This window comes from Pleurodeles waltl, chromosome 6, assembly GCF_031143425.1.
Source record: "Pleurodeles waltl isolate 20211129_DDA chromosome 6, aPleWal1.hap1.20221129, whole genome shotgun sequence".
Classification (NCBI taxonomy): domain Eukaryota; kingdom Metazoa; phylum Chordata; class Amphibia; order Caudata; family Salamandridae; genus Pleurodeles; species Pleurodeles waltl.
This window is the reverse complement of record NC_090445.1, coordinates 722,542,806-722,561,093: the sequence shown is the minus strand read 5'-3', so window position 1 is coordinate 722,561,093 and position 18,288 is coordinate 722,542,806.

Genomic DNA, 18,288 nt, shown 5'->3' with positions numbered 1-18,288 from the left:
TTCCCTAGCATCTAGTAGACTTTCTGCCCCCCAGGGTGTGGATCAGGGGTAATTGCCCCATCTGCCCACTGGTGGGCAGAACAACTTTGGCCCCATTTATTTGGGGTGGGGGTATGGCCATACCCCCACCCTATTATTTTTGAAAAAAAATCTTTCCTGGCCTCTGGTGGGCTTTCTGCCCCCCCTTGGGGGCAGATGGGCCTTCCAAAAATAGGCCCATCTGCCCCCAATGGGGGCAGATATGGCCAACAGTAATGTGCCCTCATGGGGAGCGACCCTTACCTAAGGTGCTGCCCCCCGAAAGAAAACACAGCCATACACATACACCAATCCCTGGTGCCTAAGTGGTTTCTGCCCCCATGTGGCAGATTGGCCTAACACAAATCGGCCGATCTGCCCCCAAGGGGGGCAGAAATTGTCTAAATACAATTTGCCCCCGAGGGGAGTGACCCTTGACTAAAAAACAAAACAAAAAAAAATAATTTTTTTTTATCCCTGGCATCTAGAGGTTTCTGCCGCACCTGGGGGCAGATCGGCCTAATAACAATAGGCCGATCTGCCCCCAGGGGGAGCAGAAAAGGCCTAAAATAAATTTGCCTCCCCTTCCCCGGGAAGCGACCCTTGCCTAAGGGGTCGCTCCCCACCTTTAAAAAACAAAACAAAACAAAAAAACAAAAATCCCCCCCAAATTTATTCCTGGCGCCTAGAGGCTTCTGCCCCCCCTGGGGGCAGATCGGCCTAATAACAATAGGCCGATCTGCCCTCGGGGCAAAAATGGCCTAAAATATATTTGCCACCCTGCCCCCCACCCCTGCCCACCCCCCGTGGAGCAACCCTTGCATACGGGGTCGCTCCACTTGCATGACATTGGCGCAAAAAAAAAGATCCCAGGTGCCTAGTGGTTTCTGCCCCCCTTGGGGGCAGATTGACCTAAAATCGGCCGATCTGCCCCCGAGGGGGGCAGAAATGGTCTAAATACAATTTGCCCCCCAGGGGAGCGACCCTTGCCTAATGGGTCGCTCCCCATCTCTAAAAAAACCAAACAAACAAAAAAAAAAACACAAAAAAAAAAAATTGCCCTGGCGCCTAGAGGTTTCTGGCCCTTCCGGGGGCAGATCGGCCTAATAACAATAGGCCGATCTGCCCCCAGGGGGGGCAGAAATGGCCTAAAATAAATTCCCATTCCATCCCTGCCTTGGGGGTGGGGAGATCCCCACAGAGGGAGCGCTAGCCCTCCCTCTGTGCTCTGTGCCCAGGATGTAATGGTTATGTCCTGGGCACACGAGCACTGTGCTGCAGGACTTAACCATTAGTCGTGGGCACAGAAGGGGTTAAGTAGCCGGTGAGCAGGTAGCGGCTTCAGGATCGGAAGTAGTGTCAAACCTACAGTAGGTATTCTGAGGCCTTGTACCTTACTAAAACAGGACAACGCTTTGTGTATTCCTTAGTTTAAAAAAGTATGATGAAGTGCAATTCCACGATAATTTCTGCTATTTTAGTCACCCAATTCTTTTCTGGGAAGTGTAGTCCCAATGATTGTAGGGTTTCTATTATAGCTGTGAAACACAAATTGCAGTACCCAAATGATGGGCATCACAGTAAAAAAAATTGCGAGCTTACGAGTCAAGAATTTTCAATTCTATTAAGGACATGCGAAGATTATGCTTCTCTTTCTATGCTTTATTATTCTAGCAGCCAATCAGAGAAGTTTATCTTAAACAAAATATATCCCATAATTCAATAGATCACATGACCAACCATAGAGATGTGTGTATGTATGTATGTATGTATGTATATATATATATATATATATAGATATACATATATATATATATATATATATATATATATATATATATATATATATATATATATATAAATATATGGCTGTAACACCAAAACCCTTCCTCTTTCTTTGCGAATGGGTTTAACAGACAAAAGAGTCAATAAGCACAGTAGAACAAAGTTGATAAATCGAGCCAGGTACTCCAACAAGAAAAGAGTCCCACACCGAACATGAAGAGCCATATCCACATAAGATGTGCCATTCAGGGCGAACAAACATAGACCAACGACCACCACGAACTGTAGATTCCAGAATTATTTATGCTCAAAACCTAGGAAAAAACAACATAAAACCAATCATAGAATCCACAAAAGGTTGTAACAAGCTTAAACATGTGAAAATCACTGATATATCATTTATCATAACAGGGAGAGTAAAAAAAGTGAACATCTTAAGGGAAAGTTAATTCTTAACTTGTAAGCCGATACATCAATTACAATAGGGTGGGATAATCCTTGCCTCTTTTGTCCTTAATAGAATTGAAAATTCTTGACGCGTAAGCTAGAAAACATTTTATTCTATGTCAGGCTCAGATTATGCTAGTTCACAGCTGATCCACCACCACCGATGGAATATCTAAAATAGGCTTGTAATAGAAGGCTTTAAATGTTGACTCAAACAACCAGTCTGCCGCTCTCATAATATCCTCTAACCTGACCCCCAAATTAAAAGACTTAGAAGCCATAGCTCCTCTAACTGAATGGGCACCAAAAATGGAGATATCAACACTTGCTTCGGATAGTAACCATCTAATCCACCTAGCCAAGGTAGCAGAAGAAACCGGATTAAACAGTTTTTGGAGAGCAATAAGGACCTGACTACCTGGGTCCCTCCTGAAGTCACTCGCAGCTGCCTCATATGCTTTCAGACATTGCACTACACATAATTTAGAATTGTGTGGAAACGCTGGCTAAGACACCGCTTTAGTACCTGTTTTAGTACGCCTGGAAATGGAAAAGGAAACCCCGTCAGGGGAGAAAATCCTTCCTGCTAAATCAGAAGCCCTAACATCCGCTACTCTTTTGCAAGAAATAAGACATAAAAGTAAAGTGAGTTTGGCCGACACCTGTTTGCGCGACAAATATTTATTCTCTGGCCAGGATATAAGAAAAGACAACACCACATTAACATCCCAAAGAGACAAATAACAAGGCTGAGGAGGGTTAGATAAACGAATACCCCTCATAAGTTTACAAATCACCAAGTGTTCGCCAATTGGTTGGCCAGAGACGGGTACATGCCTGGCTGAAATTGACAATCTATAGTTATTAATAGACCTATGAGCAAGACCAGATACTACCAGAGATGCCAGAAAATTAACAACTAAATTGGCATCGGCTTTAAAGGGTCCAGAATGTCGTTCTACACACCAATATACCCATCGTCTCCAAGATGAAGCATATTGCTTGTGTGTGCTAGTGGACCAAGCTTGGTGGATGTAGAATGAAGCCTGCACTGAAATGCCTGGCAGGAGCCATTGTTGCCAGAAATTCTCAAAGCTACCAGACGGAGTTTGCCTGTCACAATCAAGGGATGAGGATTCCCCAGCGGATCCTGTAATAGGTTGTCCTGAAAAGGAATCAGAAGGGGAAAGTCGCATAATAGTTCCAAAGCAAGAGGGAACCAAACTTGAGCCCTCCATAGAGGGGTTGCTAGGAGATTCTCTGACTTCTGCCGGTGAACCTGTGCCAGAACTCGTGGAATCATGCTGAAAGGAGGGAATGCATAACCTAGGAGAGGGGCCCAATCCTGAAGAAAAACATCCGAGGCTATTGCTTCCAGATCCGGTTTCCAACGGAAGAACCTTGGAAGTTGGTGGTTCAGCCGCGAGGCAAACAAGTCCACCGAAACATGGACCCCAACACTGGTTGAGGTTGAGAAACACCCCAGGATGGAGCTTCCAATCGCTGCCATCCCAGAGAAATCTGGAATTCCAGTCCGCTACAGAGTTGTTCACCCCTGGGAGATAATGAAATTCGGCGTTGTAGACAAAATTCCCAGAATTCCTTGGCAGTCTGCACTTGAATCTTTGATTTCATACCACCCACCCTGTTGACACACCTGACTGCTGACATGTTGTCCATCCTCAGCAGAATGCAACAATCCAACCGAAGGGGCGACAGGCTCCGGATTGCAAACGAAACCGGTAGTAGTTCCAAGCAATTGATGTGGAGCTGAAGTTCCTCCTCTGACCACCAGCCTCCTGTGGTCAGGGTCTCGCAACGTGCTCCCCAACCCCATCTGTTGGCATCGGATTCCAGAATGACATCTGGAGAATTGACGAAGATTGCCCTGCCATTCCAGGGCTCCATATGTTCGAGCCACCATGCTAGCTCCGTCTTTGCTTCCTCTGAAAGAGGGACTTTGTCCGCATATGACAATCCCTTTTTGAAGATGAGATATCTTGAGCCTCTGAAGAGCTCTGTAGTGGAGGGGGCCCAGGAAGATAGCTTGGATTGAGGACGATAGGAGTCCCACCATCCAAGCTAAATTCCTTAAGGACACAAGTTGCTTTGACAACAGGAGGCGTCATTTTTTCTTTATGTTGTGAACTTTCTGTTGGGGTAAAACCAACTGGGACTTCACAGGGTCTATCTGGAATCCCAAGAAGTCTATCTACTGGGAGAGAAAAAGACAAGATTTCAATTGGTTGATCAAGAAACCCAGGTCTTGGAGGAGTTGAATCGTCCATGACTGGTGTTCGTGGAGAACTAAGGGGTCCTGAGCCATGAGGATCATCAGGGTAAACGATTAACCTTACCCCTCAGGCGCGAAGGGACCCTACTACAGGTCTCATCACCTTGGTGATGAGGAAATATCAGAATGCTCAAATACGCATCTTTTAGGTCCAAACAAACCAGCCAATCTCCTACTTGTAGGATATCTCCTAGAAGATGAATTCCTTCCATTTTGAAATGCCTGTAAACTATCCAGGCATTGAAATCTTTTAGGTTTAAAACTAACCTTGACCCTCCTCCCTTCTTGTCTAACAGAAAGATGGGGCTGATAAAGCCCCTGGGATGTGGAAAAGACCGACAAATGGCCCCTTTTTTAAAGGAGTTTGGACTTCTAAGCTTATGATCTCTTGATCGTGAAGGGAAAAATGGAGATGGGGGAGGGGAAAACTGACAAATAAAATTCCAGTTTGAAGCCCTGCACTGTCTCCAACAACCAAGGATCCTTGGTCAATTTTTGTCATTCTGTCAGAAATAACTAAACTCTGCCTTCAAAAATAACCTCTGTATAAGGAATGATTCTCACCTGCATTGGAGGACTCTTGCGAGACATTCTGCTGTCCTTTATAGTAGTTATTGCGGAATCTAGACCGTCCCCCACAGGGACGAGCGGGGTAGAAAGTTGGATCTGTAGCTTGCCCTCTTTCGTAACCTCATCCCCAACCAAAGGACTCACATCTGGGGCCTTGGTAATAGTAACGTCCCGACGAGCGACCCCGCATACGTCCGGCCCTTCGAAAAAGAGTATCCCGGAATACCTTTTTTAGCGACAACTAGGCTTTATCCATGGAATTAAATGTACCTTCAAATTATGAAAGATCCTTGATGAAGAGAGCTCCAAAAAGAAGTCCCTGGGCCACTGCCCTGCCTCTGAGGTAGCAAGTTCATTCAGTTGGGGGTCTATTCGCATTAGGATGGATCGTCTCCTTTCTGTGGAGACTGCCACATTAGCATTACCCAGGTGGCATATATCTCTTTGAGTCCATCCCACTAAAATATCAGGATTAATAGGGGAGTTAGATTCATTAGCCATGAAGGCCAGCTCCAGAATCTTTGTGAGAGGCCTTTCTTAGGATCCTTTGATCATTTCTTCATGAAAGTGACCATCGTGGGATCGATATCAGGGGTATCGGTGACCTTTCCTTCCAGGTCTGATCTGGGGCACTCTGCTCGAAGTCTGGCTCTCACTTCCTTATCGAAACCTGCTCTGATGTATTATTGGATACAATAATCCAACAATAATCCCAGTAGGTGGGATCCAACTAAATGAGCGAGGATGGACAATGTCTTCAGGGTTGAATGTCAAAACTCGGGGAACCTTCAAAGTTTGGCCTTTGGACTTGTCAGCCTTTTTTCACTTACTTGGGCCAGGACGGTCCCCTTGATCTGAGTCTAAGGCCCTCATTACAACCTCTGCGGTCTTTTCACAAGACTGCCGAGGCTGCAGGAGCCAGAATACCGCCAGTGGCCAAGGGACTTCTTTTTGGAGCTCCCTTCATCAAGAATCTTTCATGATTTGCAGGTACATTTAATTCCATGGATAAAGCACTCCAAGTCCCCCTTACCGCCAGCCTTTCAATGGCGGTGTTTACCGCCGTGGCTAGGCTGGAGGTCGGGGACTCATAATCCCCAGGGCAGCGGTGCTTGCACCGCTGCCCTAGTGTGGAGGGGCCGGAGGTATGGCCGTGGCTATAGCGCCATGGTCATAATAGCTGGCTGAACACCACCAGCCTGTTGGCGGTGTTACCACCAGCTTACCGCCGGCCGCCAGGGTCATAATGAGACCCTGAGTCGGAATCCAACGCGGGATCCAAGGCTGACTGGTCTGAAGAATGATCAGTCCCTTGCCAATCTTGTTGTTGGGAGGCACTATATCCATGTTCTTTCTGAATGGAGGCTGATAATCTATTGAAGATCTCTGAATGGGCCCATGTTTTGGCTTTTGATTTACTCTTAGAGGTAGTCGGTTGTCCAGACTGCGTATCATCTGATGGAGTGAAGGGGGGCAGCCAACCTTTATGTCGGGTAAAACTCTCAAAATGTTGGGTAAGGGGTCCAACAGCCTTCGCAAAGGCTTTATTGACAGATAGTTATACACTGCTATTTAAGGCCCCAACCAGGTTTTTCTCTAAAGAGGGAACTTCACTACCAAAATATTCAACCTCATGGTAGGAATATGATTGAGCCATAATTTCTTTCTGAGTGGTCTTGATTGATTATGTAATGCGGGGGTAATTGAACCTATAGAATCATCTGAGTGGTTAAGTCCTGTGGTTTTGGCAACCAAGGCTAATGGCAAACTTAGAATGTGTGTCGACCTAAGAGATCTAAATGAATGAATATGGGTAGATCGACATCCTCTGTCATGCATAAATGTGATGTTGATGAACATAAGAGATGCTAAATAGTTTTTCTCCTTAGATCTTTCTAGCGCTTACCATCAAGTAAAACTACATGCGGAGTCAAAACATCTCACATCATTTATCACCCCAGAAGGTGGTTTTCAGTATGTACACATGCCATTTGGTTTAGTGTCTGCATCCGCTGTATTCCAGCGTGTGATGCAGAACATTTTATTGGGCGTAAATGGGGTAATGTACTTTCAAAATGATGTTTTAGTATGGGGACCTGACAAAAACAAAACACAATGAGGTGTTGTATACTGTGTTACAAAGATTAGACTCTGAGCAAGAAAAAGTGTCAATTTTGTGTTCAGGAAGTAGAATTCCTGGGGTATACTTTATCTTGTGAAGGGATTTGTCCTAAGCTAAAATTGGTGGAGGCTATTGAGAAGGCACCTCCGCCAACAAATAGGGAACAGCTTCGATCTTTTTTAGGTTTGGCCGAGTACTATTCAAAATTTGTGGCACGTTTTTCTGACAGAGTGCATGTTTTGCAAGTGTTAATGAAGAAAGGAGTGCGTTATGACTGGACCAATGAATGTCAAATTGCTTTTGAAGACATAAAGAAAGCCATTAGTGAGGCTGTTGTCTTGAAACCGCAAGATAAGATGGTGGTTGTTACAGATGCTAGCAAGTATGGTTTTGGGGCAGTGTTGATGCAGCAGTGTGGAAATCAGGAGAAAGTGGTTGCTTTTGCATCTCATACTCTAAAAGGAGCAGAAGAAATGTACTCCACCATGAGAAAGAAGCCTTAACTTGTTGGTGGGGAGTACAACACTTTAGAAAATATGTTTGGGGTACACCATTTGAACTACAGACGGATCATAAACCCTTGGTGGATTTGTTTTCCACCAAAGGCGCAGCAAGTGCAACTCCAAGAATTGCTAAATGGTTGTTCCGGTTACGGGGGTATAATTTCAAAGTTAAGTATGTTCCTGGGTCAAAAAATGTAAATGCAGATTGTTTGTCGTGTTTACCCATACAGAGTGAGTGGGAACCAAGTAATGATGAAGAATGGTTAGTAGCTAGCATTGAGGATGTATTAAAAGGGGCAATTTCACAATTAGAGTGGTAACAGGCTGTGTCTAGGGGCAGAGTTTTACAATTGGTATTATTGAACATATCACATCCTAAAGTCAACAAAGAGAAATGACCAGAGTTGTGTGAATATGCTACAATATGGTTGGAATTATCTGTGGAGAATGGTATTGTCAGAAGGAGGGATAGGTTAGTGGTTCCTAGTGAATTGTGTCCAAGACTCATGGAACTTATACATGAAGGGCACAGTGGTATGTCTGCCATGAAGAGGAGGGGAAGGATGGATTTCTTGTGGCCAGGAACAGACAGAGAGATTGAAAGGTTTATGAGGAATTGTTGTGTGTGCGCTAGCGGGGACAAATCGCATATCACGGTTGAAACCCCCATCAAAGCTTTGGAGTTTCCATCAAGAGCATGGGAACGGCTTACTTGAAGACAAGTATGCTGTAGTACTTGTTGATTATTATGCCAAGTGGCTGGAAGTGGCATTTACCAAGGAAATAAAATCTACAGACATAATAGCAATTTGTGATGAAGTGTTTAGAAGAGATGGTTATCCAGAATGGTTGGTGTCGGACAATGGACCACAGTTTGTAGCTGAGAAGTGCGGCAAGCTGGAGTATTCATGTTTGCATAAGAAGTTGTATGAGAAGGAAAGTTGGCGTGAGGATCCCCAGACACCTATGAGTAGTGTGGGAAAAAGAGTGATAAAAAAAACCTGTCAAATTTGATGATTATGAGACCTAACTTCATAAATGTATATTAGACAATGTAGATTTTCCTAGTCCCTTGACGGAAGTCTTAATTTTATTAAAGACACGGAGGCTCCTATTATGCGTTTCTTTTCTTACTTTAATAAATAGCAGCAGTCAAGAAACGTACTATGATTCCCAGAAGGCATGAGAACAAGAGCCGATGGGAATAAAAACGTAGTCAGAACAGTATACACCAATCACAATGCACACAAGGGTATTATGACATCACTTGACTGCAAACAGCCCTCTTTTCTTGCGAAAGAAATCAGTTAGAATTAAACAATGGAAAAATAGCAAATAAAATAAGAATTGCCATGAGGAAAGATAACACATCAGAACAGAAGTTCAGAATCCCAGGCAGCCAAGAAGGATCCTGGCGAGTAACTTCGGCGGGAAGGCCAGCTTTGAACGGAGCCATAGAGGATTGAAGTGTGGAAATCCATGATGAAGACGATATCTTAAGTGGAAGGTTGAGTGATGGCCAATGGCGCTAAAAAGGGTGGGAAACGAAGAAATGAACAAAGTTAAGAAAAGTGGAGGGATAATACTCGCCTCCGTGTCTTTAATAAAATTAAGACTTTCCGTCAAGGGACTAGGAAAATCTACATTTTGGGGGTCATTACGACCCTGTCGGCCGGCGGTAAGGTGGCGGTAACACCGCCAACAGGCTGGCGGTGTTCCGCCAGCAATTATGACCGTGGTGGAATTGCCACGGCCATACCGACGGCCCCTCCAATATCCCACCAGGATTCCGCCTGGCAATCACAATCCCCAGGGCAGCGGTGCAAGCACCGTTCCCCTGGGGATTATGAGTCCCCGACCACCAGCCTGTCCGTGGAGGTAAACACCGCCATTGAAAGGCTGGCGGTAACGGGACTTGGGGTGCCCCTGGGGGCCCCTGCACTGCCCATGTACTTGGCATGGGCAGTGCAGGGGCCCCCAGGCATAGTCCCGTCGCGCATTTCACTGTCCGAATTTCGGGCAGTGAAATGCGTGACGGGTGCTACTGCACCCGCTGCACATCAGCATTGCCGCCGGCTCTATTACGAGCTGGCAGCAATGTTGATGTGACATTTCCGCTGGGCAACCGGACGGTAACACTGTTACCGTCAGCTGGCCCAGCGGAAATGTCATAATAGGGAGCCAGGAATACCGCCGGCAATGGCGGTATTCTGTCTCCCGCGGCCTCGGCGGTCTTTTTGCAAGACCGCCGAGGTCGTAATGACCCCCTTTATGTCAAGACCGGAGGCTCCTATTATGCGAGTTTAAAGCATATTTATTACATTCAATGAGACATTATCAACCGGTTTACAATAAAAAACTTTGAATACATTGTCGTTAGACCAATCTACAGATTTAAGAATATCCTCTAAATGGGAGCCTGCCCAGAAAGCTTTGGAAGCCATAGCCCCTCTGGAAGAGTGATCTCCAAACACAGAAGTGTCTATACCCGCCAAAGACATAAGCCATTTGACCCACCGAGCCAGAGTAGCGGCCAAAACAGGATTGTGGGGTTTTCTAAAAGAAATTAGTAGTTGGGAACTGGAAGGAGTTCTTAAATATGCAGTCTTTAGTTCATACACTTTTAAACATTGTCCAACACATAGTTTTGGATGGTTAAGAAAGTATAGAAAACTGAGGATAAATTAGTTTTGGTTCGACGAACCACAGTAAACAAAACTCCAGAAGGTGTAATTTGACGATTGGAAATATCCAGTGCTTTAACATCTGAGATACGTTTGATAGAAACAAGGTACAATAACATTGTTAATTTTGCAGATAACATTTTTAGAGAAAGCATGATATTATCAGGCCATGACAAAAGAAATTTCAAGACAATGTTAACATCCCATAACTGAGTATACTTAGGCATTGGAGGATTAGCAAACTTTACTCCCTTTAATAAGCGGCATATTAGAGGATGTTCACCAACTGGTTTCCTATTAATGAAACAACGAATGGAAGAAATAGCTGATCTGTATAAGTTGATGGTACGAAAAGACTTATCTTTGCTGGCTTCAGCCACTAAAAAATTAACAATAAAAGTCACATCCGCTGAAAAGGAATCAATGTGTTTTCCCAAACACCAGCTGTGCCAAATAGACCAGGCTGATTTATAAGCATTCTTTGTGCCTGGGGCCCAAGACTATGAGATGTATTGTGAAGCTTCTGCCAAAATGCTAGGGAAAGATTGGGATTGCCCGAGATTTTCCATGCAGAAAGAGTTAGTAAAATTGTCCAGAATGAGGGGATGAGGACGGCCTAGAGAGTCTAGCAGCAGATTCAGGAAGGAAGGGATCAGAACAGGGAAGTCTATTGACAGTTCTAATAGAGTTGGGAACCAGGTTTGTGATTGCCAAAAGGGAGTTATGAGTATTAAAGAGGCTTGTTGTCGTCTGAGATGGGCAAGTACTCTGCTGATCATGAGGAAAGGGGGAAATGCGTAATTGAGGGAAAGAGACCAGTCCTGTAAGAAGGCATCGGATGCTAAGGCCAATGGATCTGGACGCCAACTGTAGAATTGGGGAAGCTGAGTATTAAGGCATGATGCAAAAAGTTCGATCACTAGAGGGCCCCATTTGCTCTGAATGTGTTGAAAGATTTAAGTGTGGAGTTTCCAATCGCTTGAATCTCGAAGGTGGTGAGAATGCCAATCTGCTACCGAATTGAGAGATCTTGGAAGATACTCTGCATGAACCGAAATGTGGTTTGAAAGGCAAAATTCCCAAAAGCCCTTGGCTAATTCCGTCAGGGGTTTGGATTTTGTGCCCCCGAGATGATTGATATAGCGAACCGCAGAGATGTTGTCCATTCTGAGCAGGATGGCACAGCGAACCCTGTTTTTTGCAAGGCTTCTGATTGCAAAGGAGCCGGCAAGCATCTCTAAACAGTTGATATGCATTTTGGACTCCTCTGACGACCATGTGCCTCCAGTCGAGATTGGTCCACATCGGGCCCCCCAGCCGGACCGGCTTGCATCTGATTGTTATACTAGATCTGGGGCTGAGGCAAAGATAGTCCTTCCGTTCCAAGCATCTAAATGGTCTATCCACCATTGAAGTTCTGTGCGTGAATCGACGTCTAAAGGGATGTTGTCTGAATATGAGAGGCCTTTCCTTAAATGACGAATTTTTAACCTCTGAAGCGCTCTGTAATGAAGGGGACCTGGGAATATCGCTTGAATAAATGAGGAGAGGAGACCCACAATTTGCGCTAACGTTCTAAGAGAAATCTGAGAACTGCGTAGAATTTGCAGAATTTCTGACTTTATGGTCTTGATCTTTGCAGAAGGAAGCATAAGAGTGGCTGAAATTGAATTTATTTGGAAACCTAAGAATTCTATGGTTTGAGAAGAGATTAGAATGGATTTTTCCCTGTTGATGATGAACCCTGGATTCGACAGAAGGGAACATGTGAGGGACAGATGAGACAAGAGAGATTGTGGAGATTGGCTCATTATTAGAATGTTGTTGAGGTAAATGATGAGTCTGACACCTTGAGCCCTGAGAAAAGCTACTACAGGTTTCATGAGTTTGGTGAAACACTGTGGAGCCGATGATAGACCGAAGGGTAGAGAGGTAAAATGAAAATACTGGTTTTACCACTGAAATTGGAGGAACTTTCTTAAATGAGGGTGGATTGGGATACCTAGATATGCATCTTGAAGATCCAATCGAACCAGTTGAAGGAGCGTATCTCTGGGATGGAGTATGGTTTTCATCTTGAAATGATGATAGACTACAAAGTGATTGAAACCCTTGAGATTTATTCCAGGGCGCATCTTTTTGTTTTTCTTCTGAACCAAGAAAATGGAGCTGGTAAAACCTGATGGATCAGGATGGGTAGGAGCGATGGCTTGTTTTTGCAAGAGGGATTGCACTTCTGAAGAAATAAGGAGTGCCATGTCTAAGGAAAAATGTGGAAGGTGGGTAGCTGTGTTTGAATAGGAATTGAATAGAGTTCTATGGAGTAACCTTGAACAGTGTTGAGAATCCAAGGGTCTGCCGTGATTTCCGACCATTTTGCTAGGAAAAAACGGAGATGCCCTCCTATGGGTATGGAAGGGAAATAAGACTTACTTGGTTGTGAAGAGGATCTTGAATTCCTGAAGCCTTGGGAGCAAAAACCTCTGCTTCTCTGAGGATAGAATTGCGGCCTAGACTCCTGGTAGGACGCGTTGTGGTAGCCTCTGGAACCTTGGTTGTGGTATGAACGGCCGGCAAAGCGGTTCCTTCCTCTGCCAGCCCTTGCAAAAACACATTGGGAAAACATCTTATTCAGCGATTGCTGAGCCTTGTCCAACGATGTAAAAGTTGCCACATATTTGCTTACGTCTTTGATAAATTCTCCCCAAACAGTGCACCATCAGTCTGAGTGTTAGGCTGTACAGTAGCCAAGTTGACCAACTTAGGATCAAGTTTCAAAAGCAAACCCTTTCGTCTCCCATGAGTGAGCGCGGAATTCGCATTCCCCAGGAGGCAAAAGGTGCGCTGGACCCATAGGGTAAGTTCTTCTGGGTCGATGAAGGAGCTGCCAATCCTGGCTGCCGCGGTGATGTCTAAAATACGGGTGAGATGACCCAGAACATCAAGCAATTTGTCTTGACAAGAAGCCCACGCCTTATCCACTCCTTTGCGTGGATCCTTGCCCATTTTCGTAATTTTTTTTAACAGAGGTTGATCAATAGAGGGAGTAACAGAGATATTACGGGAGAGAGAGGGGCGGGGACATTCCGTTTTTAATTTAGCCCTGGTTTGTTTGTCCAAGGGGCAGTTAATTTTGGCAGAAACATATTGAGCAACATGGTCAGCAGGGACCCACTCAGTAGAGTTGGGATGAAGGATGTTAGAAGGGTCAAACATCGGAAAACCTTCAGGGTCTAGAAGGGGAATAGGATTGGAGGATAACCTGGATTTCTTTGGGGGAGAGGGGGAAAATGTACTATTGTCCTCATTGTCCGAAACATTGGAATCAGAGTCCAAATCAGGGAAGTCGTCGTCCGTATCAGGGATGGACGAAATAATCAAGTTTTGTGTTTTAAACTTGGTTTCCCGTTGTCCAAATTTTTATAGTCCTTGGTGGGAGCCTTGTGAGGAACCACATCCTCTGCCACATGTAAGGAAACCTCACTTTTCTTTTGCGCCAATTTTCTTAATTTTTGGGATCTTTATTGGGAGAGAGGCGCTGTCTGCATTCCTCCGCAGCCTGGGTTGACATAGACCTAGAAATCATGTCCAAAAACGATAATTTAGGTTTTTGGAAAATGTTTGTAAGAAGAGGATACCGCCTGTTAAACAGAGGATTTAATGAAGGCAGTGAGCTCCAGTCTGATATCCTCGGCATCATCATGCAGTAAAGGGGAATTATCTGTGTCCATAATGAAGAAGGAAAAAATAGGAGCTGGTTAATAAGGGGTTAAAATAAAGTGAGAGCCGAGAAACAGCTGAAGCCCCGCCTATGGGTGTCGCCTGTTAAATCAGGAAGCCGTATACGGCACTCAGCAGTCGGAGGAGGAAGGGAGCAACGTGAAAAAACAGCAGGTGAAAAGAAGTGTCGTTTTTGAGTGAAAATAACAAGCGCGATAGCCGGCAAGGCAGCAGAAGGCAAAACAAACCCAGCGTTTCCTCAGGCGCAGCGAAAGCAACTGCCGCGTGAGGAAACGTTGGGCAGTTGAAAAATGAAGCGCGCGAGGCGTAGCGTGCTGTGGGATATGCAGTAACGTGCTGACTAAAGGAAAAACCTGTGAGGAACGCGCAAAGGCAGTACGCCTAATATTATAAAGTGGAAATAATACATAAGACGTAAAACAGAATAAATTACAATATGAAATGTGTACACAAGCATAAAGGGTACTTAACTTGACTGCGAGCAGCAAGAAAGGAGGGCTGTTCGCAGTCAAGTGATGTCATAATACCCTTTTGTGCATTGTGATTGGTGTATACTGTTCTGACTACGTTTTTATTCCCATTGGCTCTTGTTCTTGTGCCTTCTGGGAATCGTAGTACGTTTCTTGACTGCTGCTATTTATTAAAGTAAGAAAAGAAACGCATAATAGGAGCCTCCGGTCTTGACATAAAATTTAAGTAGTTTATTCATATATACTCATAGTTGTATTGTTCATATCTACTGTGTTATTTCATTATCTATGTATTTTTGTTTGTATGAGAAGGGGGGGTGTTACATTCTGTGGATACCTATGGTTAGCCATGATGTCATGGTGTTCCATGGTTACTATGGGATTAGAATGAACTGGCGAGTCAAAGTGTGAATCTGGCAGGTGTTGGCTGTTTGTACTACTTATCCACGAAATCTATAAGAAATCTATTCAACAAAGAAAGCAGTGTCTTCGTAAAACCCCCATAGTTTGTAGATGATAAACTACAACTGCCAATATGTAAGGTCATCCTCCAATCATAGCCCCTGGTCACAATTGTTTTTTCTAGCTATTGCATCAAGAATTGTAGATTCTATTAAGGATACAAAGACAAGGATTATGCCTTCCTTCTTTGCTGTTTATTGTTACGAAAAAACACAGCAGACAATCAAAATAAACTTTTTTTAACAAACTACATTTCCCATCAACACAACGTCATGTCCACTGCGCCAATGACTGGCCTCGCCCTATATTTGCTTTGTTCGGCGCCATATTCCTCCTCTTTCTTTGTTGCTTCCGAGAGACAGACAAGTAGATCCACACATTGTATTCAATTTATTCTTGTGTATGATCACATATTGGTTTTCATTCGGCTGAGCACTCCGCTTACAGAGTCGCTACCAGCACCCGACGTGGGCGCCTGGGGTGGGAGAAGACGCGATCTAGCGTGAGGACGACCAGTCCTATTTCTAGCTTGGCCTGCACGTTCTCCTCACAGAAGGCGTTCTCCAGGGCATATCGGGATGCGAGCTCCACGCTTTGGCTCAGCAAGTCAGAGCCCTCTGCCAGCATCGGTAATCTGCACCCCGGCTGTTTGGAAATGTCTCCCCTACACCCTACACAAGTGCAGGCTATTACAGGTTGATCCTGAGGGGCATATATTTTATGAGCCTGCAATTTCTTTGCCTCCATAGCAACCTATATATATATATATATATATATATATATATATATATATTTTTTTTTTTTTTTTGCAAGCCAATTTACTGGTGGCCCAAAAAGACCTGACAGACAACCTTCCTCAAGACGATGAGGATCTACTCCTTGCAGGCAAAATTGTCCATGCCCTATACTCTTCTGTCACGCAATCAGTAAATAGAGCTTTGGCGGTCGCTCTTCAACCTCTAGTGCGCCAATTAAAAAGATACAAAACTTTCGGTACCTCCTTATGACGCTATCTCCCCTTCCCCTCTTCTCCAGGGAGACAAAGTTTCCCATCCCTCTAAATGGCCCCATGACAGGACCATGGCTTGTATCCCCAAGGCCTTCGCCTCAGACCACACTTATTCCACACACAAAGCATCCGCCAGCACCACCCCTACAATCACCAACCAGACAGCAATACAGGGGCATCATACTCCAACAATTCGGACTCCGACGATACTGACTCATACAGAGCTGCCAAACGTCATAAACACGACCCACAAGGCCACACCCCATCCCCCTCAAACTTGTCACATCCTCAAGGCTCCTCTCTTGACTTTGAAGCATAATCTGAAGCCTCCAGTCCTGACATAGAATTAGACATCATCTTGATGACTGACGTTCTTCCTCATTCTTGTTGCAAGGACATCCTGATATAACCTGCAGAACTTTCATGCTGGATCTGATCTCTAGCCTAAAAACAAGAACAGCTACTCACATATTTTGTTATCCAATTCAATAACCGGTGGAAAATAAAAAGTAGCTAAACATACACTGGGGAACATGAATCACATAATTATTAACAATAATGATGAGGCCAGGATAATCCCCCCGCTGTTTCCTTAATGGAATTGAAAATTCTTGTTTATAAAATGCTAGAAAATGTTCAGTTCTATGTAAAGACCAGAGGCTACAGATAATGCAAGGTCAAAGCTGTTCAATATTATTTGAAAATGTATTACTTATGGGTTGATAGTATAACTGTTTGTAGATGGATTTTGATGACCAATCAACTATATGCCTAAAATCCTGGAGGCTTGCACCTAATGAAAAGGGTGTGGAGGCCACAGGCCCTCTAATCAAATGAATAGATACATTAATGCCATACTGAGGCAAAATCCAACAAACCTACCAAGCTAACATGGGAACTGAAACTATACTGTCAGGTCTAACCAGCAAAATAAAGAGTTAACCAGAAGGGGAATCTGAAATCTTCATAGGTATTTTCATAAGAATGTAAACAATTCACAACACTTAACTTGGAAACTCTGGGAAAGGAAGGATAAGGAATTTGTTTTTAATCAATTTTAGTTCTTCCAAAGATGATAAAAGTGACTCCTTCTGGAGTAAAGTAGCTAACTGCCCAGTCCAAGGCTTTGACATCAGAGGCTGTCCAATAGGAAGCCAGACAAAATAAATTGGTTGTAAATTTACCTGACAGTTGTTTCCTGGATAGATGAACATTGTGTGTCCATGTTTGAAGACACCGAAGGACAATGTACACCTCTCAAAGAGTTGAGTATTTAGGCTTGGGTGGAGACACACATCTAATTATCCTAAGGCTTTTGCAAAACAAAGGGGTGTTCTCCAGCTGGATGATCTGCAACTAGAATATGTCCCGCAGAAACTTCTGATTTGCAGGTATTGTCTATTCTGTAAGACTCTGTGCTGCTGAAATTGCAAAAAAATTGACTACAAAGGTTGCATCTGCCCCATGGGATCAAGATTCCATACTGAACGCCAGCATGTTGATCTAGCTCATGCTGATTGATAACGTTTGTGGATGTAGTCTGACCAGGTGTTATCCATGAATAAGGGAGCTTGACTCAAAAGTCCTGGTACTTGCCAACGAGATCTGAAAGATACCACCAAATGGAAACGATTCAGTAAGAACAAGGTGCGCAGTTGCCCAGGAGGGTCCAGAATTTGGTCCAGAAATAGAGGAAGAAGCAGAAGAGCTCACAAAATAACTCATGCGCATTGGGCACCACAATTTTGCCCCCCCATAAATGAGTCATTAGCATGAATTCTGCTAGTTATCTCTTGATCTTAGAGGACACTCTGGGAATCATTGTGAATGGTGTAAATGTGTAATTGTGTTTTGACCATATCTGGAGAAATGCATTTGTTGCTGGGGCTATAGGATCTGGTCTTCAGCTATAAAATGATGGAATCTGATATGCCATTCTGGAAGCAAAAAGATCAATTTGGCAAGGACCCCATTTGTAAACTAAGGTAGAGAAGAAAAGTAGATGAAGTTTTCACTTGCTAGCATCTCAGAGAAGTCAAGAGTTCAAGACTGCAACTCGGTTGTCCTCACCCGGGAGATGAACTGCCAGGACTGAAATGTTGTTGGACAGGCAAAAGTGATAGAACTCTTAAACAATGTCTACTAAGACTTGAGATCTCTTTCCCCCAAGTGGCTGATGGCTTG